The following is a 7,802-nucleotide window of genomic DNA, read 5'->3' as shown; positions in this document are numbered from 1 at the left end:
ACTTATTTCTGGTTTGGGGACTCTCTTCCATTTCATCTCACCCTAGGATCCAGGCTGACGCAGCAGCCACCGTCTTGAACGTTGTCAGCCACTGAGCCGAGAGGGAAGGAAAGAGCTCGGTAAGGTTTTGTGCTGACAGGTGCATGGCCTGTAAGTGACGCGCGAGTTCTGCACACAGCGTACTGGACGGAATGGTGCTGAGGAGTTTCGTGTGTCTGCTTGGCTAGGATCCTACTCAATTATTTAATCACACAAAAATCGAGGCATTGTGGTGAAGGTGTCCGGGAGGTGTAGTTAATATCCACAGTCACTTGTCTTTATGTAAAGGACGTTGTCCTCAGTAAAGTGGGTGGGCCTCATCTGATCCATTGAAAGGCCTTGAGAGCAAACACTGAGGCTTCCTGGAGAAGAAATTTTGCCTCCAGACTCAAGACTGAGGCACCAGATCCTGCCTGGGTGTCTAGCTTGCCAGCCTGCCCTGAAGACTACAGACTGGCCTGCCACCAAGATTGTGGGAGCCAATTTCTTAAAATATATCCCGGCCAGGCACAGTGGCTCATACCTGTAATCCCAGCACTTTGGGAGGCCAAGGCAGGCGGATCACCTGAGATCAGGAGTTCAAGACCAGCCTGGCCAACACGGTGAAGCCCCATCTTTACTAAAAAAAAAAAAAACACCAAAATTAGCCGGGCATGGTGGCGGGTGCCTGTAATCCCAGCTACTCGGGAGGCTGAGACAGAAGAATTGCTTGAACCCGGGAGGCAGAGGTTGCAGTGAGCTGAGATTGTGCCACTGCACTCCAGCCTGGACAACAAAGAGTGAAACTCTGTCTCAGAAAAAAAAAAAAATCCCTTTACCTGTGTATGTATAGAATATCATTAACATATTTGGTATTGTATTATGTTATAGAATAACTATAAATATATTACAGTTTTCTCTTAGTATTCATGGGGACTTGGTTCCAGAACCCCCCCCCAAAGAGTACCAAAATCCCTGGATGCTCAAGTCTCTAATATAAAATGGTGTAGAATTTACGTCTAACCTACACATATCCTCCTGTACACTTTAAATAATCTCTAGATTACTTACAATACCTAATGAAATGTAAATGCTGTTTCAGACCAGCCTGGGTAACATAGTGAGACCCCATCTGCACTAAAGAAAAATTTACAAAAAAAAAAAAAGATAATGGCTGGGCATGGTGGCTCACCCCTGTAATTCCAGCACTGTGGGAGGCTGAGGCAGGCAGATAACTTGAGGTCAGGAGTTTGAGACCACCTTGGCCCACATGGCAAAACCCCGTCTCTAGTAAAAAGACAAAATAATTAGCCACGCGTGCTGGCATGTGCCACCACAGAGTGATACCCTGTCTTAAAAAAAAAAAAAAAAACAGAAAAGAAAAAGAAAAATTGAGCCAGCCATGGTGGTGCTCACCTGTAATCCCAGCTACTTGGGAGGCTGAGGTAGGAGGATCGGTTGAACCCGGGAGGCAGGGGCTGCAATGAGCTGAGATCACACCCATGTACTCCAGCCTGGGCAACAGAGCGAGACTCTGTCTCAAAAATAAATAAATCAATAAATATAGTTGTTAGACTGTATTTTTAAGGTGTTCACTTTTTATTGTTTTATTGCTATTTTAAGAAATATTTTCCATCCCTGGTTGATAGAATCCGTAGATGCAGAATAAGCAGCTATGAGGGGCTGAGTGTGTGCGTGTGTGTATACTATAACTTATTATATACTAAAAAACTCCTACTGATTTTGTTTCTCTGGAGAACCCCCAACTAATACAGTACTAGTTGTGCCTCTCCCAGCTAAGGTCCCAGGAAGTACAATTCTATCAATGAAGACATCACAGATAATCAGTCAGTGCTAATAAGTGCTGTAGGGCGATTGGACAGATTAGAGTTAACGTATGGAGAACAGGCAGGGTGCAAAGTGTGTCCTGACGTAGACCCCGGCTCTGCCAGGTACTAGGTCTGTGGGCCCTTGAACAACTTCCTTACTTCCCTGTGCCTTGGTTTTCTTTTCTTTCTTTTTTTTTTTCCTTGAGACGGAGTGTCTCTCTGTTGCCCCGGGCTGGAGTGCAGTGGCAGGATCTTGGCTCACCGCAACCTCTGCCTCCCGGGTTTGAGCAATTCTCCTGCCTCAGCCTCCTAAGTAGCTGGGATTACAGGTGCGCACCACCATGCCTGGCTAATTTTTGTATTTTTAGTAGAGATGGGGTTTCACTATGTTGGCCAGGCTGGTCTTGAACTCCTTACCTCATGATACGTCCTCAGCCTCCCAGAATGCTGGGATTATAAGTGTGAGCCACTGCGCCTGGCCCTTGGTTTGTAAAATGGAAGTGAACGAGTGGAGATAAAGGGGTAAATGCACAGAATGAACTCAGAACTTGCCGGGCGCCTTGGCAGTGCTTGCTAAGTGTTTGCATTTTTTTCCCTCCCTATAACCACTAGACCACCAGGGAACTTGCAGTTATTGCTACTGGATGACAGGTCTTCCTCCTCTCCCAAGGTGGCTGTCTGGCAGGTTTCCCCACTTCCTGCAGTCTTCTCTGCCCTGGGGGACCAGTAGCCCTGTTTCTGCCCTGACAAGTAACCTCTTTGCCCTGTCCTGGCTCCAGGGAGCCTTCTTCTGGTGGTCTGCACAGGCCACAGCGCTCAGGGTGCAGCAGTGGCAAAGTGGGCAGTGGTTGCAAAGCTGTGTCCTGGGGAAGGAGGTGGGTGAGGGCGCCTGACCTCAGAGACCCCCAGAAAGTGTCTGTGGGGCACGAATGACCAGGAGCCCTGGAGTTGGCTCCATTTGCTGGCTGTGACCTTGGAAAGCCAGCAATGATCCCAGGACTGGCTGCATAATTTGTGCAAAATGAAAATGTGGGGCCTCTTGTCCAAAAAGTATTACGAATTTCCAAACAGCCACAGCAGAGCAACACGCTGAGCAAGGGTCCTTCTCAGTGCAGACCCTGAGCCTCCCAAGAGTGTGAGTGCTGGGGGAATCTGCAGAAAGAGGCCAAGGCTGCCCAGAGCCGAGTCCCTCCCTGGGGACTGTGTCTGGGGCCCACAAACTCCCCAGGCAGAGGGAAGAGCCAGTTCTCTGGAGACGCTGGGCACCGAGCCTCCTCCAGGCCCGGGAACGAGCCTGTCGCTGTTTGCTGAGGGCTCTGACCTCTGTGGGAACACACAGGAAGTGGTTCATTTTCTCCCTACCGGTGACTCACTCCCGTCAGCCCTGCCCTTTCCAATCTCTGCTTCCTTTCCCTTAGCCACGACTTGGGTACTTTTGGGCAATAGAAAGGCCGGTCTGGTTGAGTCTAAAACTTCCATCTCACATGCAATTTCACACTCATCTTGTCCCCCGCTGTAGGGCTGGCTGAACCTTGGGCAGAGAGCCCTGGGGAGGAAGGGGGGAGATGGGGGGGACTGGCTGCGGTCCTTCCTCTTTCTCCCTCACTTCTGGGGTTGGGAGGGGAAGAGAAGAAAGAGGAGGAAGAGAAGGTCTGGAGTATTGGCACAATAGTAATATCAATAACAATAGCAGCTAATATTTACCGTAAGTGGTTCGCTGGGTCTGGAGATGCTCCAAGCACTTTTCTGACCATACATTACGGCATTAAGTTTTGTAACTAGGAGGTAGGTCCTGTTATAATTCCCATTTTTCTCTGTTGAGGAAACAGGCTGAGACAAGGTAGGTAATGTGCCCAAGGCCACAAAATTAGGAGGTGGCAGAGTTAGGATTGGAACCCAAGGTCTTCCTGATTCCACATCCATTGATCAGTCACTCCACGGCCTCACTTTTGTAAGAGTCCATATCAAGTACCTGAGGTTGGGGCCTGGGACCTGTGGCAAGGTGAGTGTCCAGGGATTCAGCTAAGACAAGGCTTAAATTTTTTATGTGATAGAGTCTCGCTCTGTCACACAGGCGGGAGTGCAGTGGTAAGATCTCAGCTCACTACAACCTCTGCCTCCTAGGTTCAAATGATTCTCCCACCTCAGGCTCCCACGCGCCACCACGCTTGGCTAAGTTTTCCATTTTTTGGTAGAGACGGGGTTTCACTGTTGGCCAGGCTGGTCTCAAACTCCTGGCCTCAAGCGATCCGCCCGCCTCGGCCTCCTGAAGTGTTGGGATTACAGGCGCGAACCACTGCGCCTGGCCTGAGATGAAGCTTATTGAGGGTGCTGAGAAAGATTTTCGACTCAATTTCTGAACTTTATGAATTCTCACAGCACTTAACAGTGAGGAATTGTCTGATATTTCCATGCTTGTTATCTGCCTTCCCCATTAGGATGCAAACTTCACGAAACCATTTTATTCATCTCTCCCTAGTACCTGGTATGCGCTCCGTAAATGCTTGGGGACATGAATGAATGAATGAAACGTCTTCCGACATGATCCCTGCGGCCAAGTCTCAGGTGCATCTTGAGCTCAGTAGTGATCTTGCGTTTGCCCGGAGTGGGATGGGGGTCCAGGTTGGGGGTCCCAAACAGCCTGAAGAACATAACTTGAAATTCCCACCTGTGACCACAAGGTGTCGCTCACGCCACACAAGGAAACCCACAGACGGGCTCTGCGGAATTAGGGGTGCAGGGGGTGGGGAAGTCTCATCTGTGACCACAAATGAGTTCTCCAGGCTACCATTTGTTCTCATTAGGCCCTGGATTTCCTCCCGCAGAACCAGACAGATGTGATCAGGATTGTGGGCCGAGGGCCAGTGTCCCCCGCCTCCCTGGTTAAGGGCAGCTGTAGGGTGTCAGGAAAGGGATGCTGGGGCTCAGGCCCCGGAATCTATCCAGCTGCAGCTCTGTCACTGCCACTCCTCCTGCCCCGCAGCTTTGGCCTTGGCTGCCCAGGTAAGGCTGGCCTGGCACAGCCATTCATCAGCATCAGCTGCCAGATGCCCCTCCCAGGGCTTCCATCCCCTGGGAACACTCCCAGGCCCCTAGCAGCAAACTCAGCTTCCTGCCCTCATGGCACTGGCATCTTCCCCACTCCTTTTGCCAGGGTCTAAGTTTGGGGTGCATACTTCCAGCCCCAGGAGTCCCCTCAATATCACACTGAGGTTGACTTGGCCGTTTCTGCCTTCAGCCAACATAACCGGGTTCTAGAAGCTTCCTGACCACTGTGGGAGGGTCACTTGACCAGTAGGCATGAGTTTCTTATTCCCTGTACTTGAGTGAAGCAAAACCAGGGCTGTGTTTTTTTCCTTTTTCTTTTCTTTTTTGAAACCAAGTCTCTCTCTGTCACCCAGGCTGGAGATAACAGGTGCCCTCCACCACGCTCAGCTAATGTTTGTATTTTTAGTAGAGACAGGGTTTCACCATGTTGGTCAGGCTGGTCTTGAACTGCTGATCTCAAGTGAACCACCTCCCTTGGCCTCCCAAAGTGCTGGGATTACAGGTGTGAGCCACCACACCTGGCCCTTTTTTCTTTTATTTGAGATGGGGTCTTGCTTTGTTGCCCAGGCTGGAGTGCAGTGGTATGATCACAGTTCACTGTAGCCTCAACCTCCAGGGCTCAAACGATCCTCTCACCTCAGCCTCTTGAGTAGCTAGGACCACAGGTGCATGCCACCACACCTAACTCATTAATTTTTTGTATTTTTTGTAGAGACGGGGTTTTGCCATATTGCTCAGGCTGGTCTCGAACTCCTGAGCTCAAAGGATCCTCCTACTTCAGCCTCCCAAAGTGCTGGAATTACAGGTGTGAGCCATGGCGCCCGGCTAGGACTGTGTTTTTCTGTAACCCAACCTAATAGTTATTTCCAGACCCTTTTCAGACTGATGATGAAAAATGTCATATTGGCCAATTCCAGATGAACTTGGTCATTTAAGCTGAATTCTGAGCATTCCTTTGCTCACCTGGGGCGGCAGGTATGCTCTAGGGGGTGGTATAAACTTATGGCCCTGGGGAGACTCCGGTTCCCTCTCTGACACAGACGTCTCTGGAGGGACACTGTCACGTGCCGTCCCCCACCCTCCATGCTGCTTATCCCAGAGGTACCTGGTTCTCTGTGGAGGGCATTTTCTCTACATCTTGCTAGCAGACCCTGACTAATTTCCCCTGCCTCACACCCTCACGTGCTCCCATGGGGGTCGTGGGAGACATGGGGACCGTCTTCCTTGGCCCCCCTGCCAGGTGCCTTCTGTGTTAGTGACATGTGCCCTTGACTTGCCATTTCCCTGGGTGCCATCTGTGTGTGTTTGTTCTTGCTTTGCTATAAAGGAGTACCTGAGACTGGGTAATTGATAAAGAAAAGGGGTTTAATTGGCTCACTGTTCTGCAGGCTGTACAGGAAGTAGTGCAGCGCTGCCCTCTGCTGCTGGTGAGGTCTCCAGAAGCTTCCAATCATGGCGAAAGGTACAGGCGGCAGGAGTGAGAGAGAGAAGGGGGAGGCCCCGGACTCTTAACCAGATCTCACGGAAACTGAGCAAGAACTCACTCATCCAAGGGGATGCTGCTAAGCCACTCGTGAGGGGTCTGCACCCCGCGATCCAGTACCTCCCACCAGGCCCTGCCTCCAGCACCGGGGATCACATTTCAACATGAGATTTGGAAGGACACACATCCGAACCGTATCACACCACCTGTCTCCAGGTGTCCAGCACATGTGGGCTTCCTCCTCCCCTGCAGCCTGGGGGTGGGGTACTACATTTTTTTTTCTAACACAGTGGTCACAATTTTGGGTTCTTTTCTTCCTGTTAAACTTCTCTCCCCCGCCACCCCCCCCCCCCCCCATGCTCTCTCTCTCTCTATATATATATATTTATTTATTTTTTGAGATGGAGTCTCACTCTGTCACGCAGGTTGGAGTACAGTGGTACGATCTCGGCTCACTGCAATCTCTGCCTCCCGGGTTCGAGCAATTCTCCTGCCTCAGCCTCCCAAGTAGCTGGGATTATGGGCACACGCCACCTGCCCTGCTAATTTTTGTATTTTTAGTAGAGATGGGGTTTTATCATGTTGGCCAGGCTGGTCTCGAACTCCTGAGCTCAGGCGATCCACCCACCTTGGCCTCCCAAAGTGCTGGGATTAAAGGTGTGAGCCACCGTGCCCGGCCTACAAATATTCATATGTATATACACGCACATACACACATATACATATATATATATACACACACACACACACACACACACAAATATGTATATACACATAATTTTTTTTTTTTTTGAGATGGAATCTTGCTCTGTTGCCCAGGCTAGAGTACAGTGGTATGATCCCGGCTCACTGCAACCTCTGCTTTCCAGGTTCAAGCAATTCTCCTGCCTCAGCCTCCCGAGTAGCGGGGATTACAGGCATGCGCCACCATGCCCCGCTAATTTTTGTATTTTGGTAGAGGAGGGGTTTTGCCATGTGGGCCAGGCTGGTCTCAAACAGCTGACTTCAGTTGATCCACCTGCCTTGGCCTCCCATAGTGCTGAGATTACAGGTGTGAGCCACTGCAACCAGCCTAATTTTTATATTTTTAGCAGAGATGGGGTTTCACCATATTGGCCAGGCTGGTCTCAAACTCCTGACCTCAAGTGATCTGTCTGGCTTGGCCTCCCAAAGTACTGGGATTACAGGCATGAGCCACTGCGCTGGCCTATTTATAATTAAAAAATTTTTTTTGAAAGCAGGATCTCACTCTGTCACCCAGGGTGGAGTACAGCAGCTCAGTTATTGCACACTGCAGCCTCCACCTCCTGGGCTCAAGTGATCCTCCCAGCTCAGCCTCCCAAGTGGCTGGGATTACAGGTGTTCACCACCACACCCGGCTAATTTTATTTTCATTCTTTTGTAGAGATGGGGGTCTCACTATG

The sequence above is a fragment of the Piliocolobus tephrosceles genome, chromosome 8, assembly GCF_002776525.5.
Source record: "Piliocolobus tephrosceles isolate RC106 chromosome 8, ASM277652v3, whole genome shotgun sequence".
NCBI classification, from domain to species: domain Eukaryota; kingdom Metazoa; phylum Chordata; class Mammalia; order Primates; family Cercopithecidae; genus Piliocolobus; species Piliocolobus tephrosceles.
Note: the sequence above shows the minus strand (reverse complement) of the source record.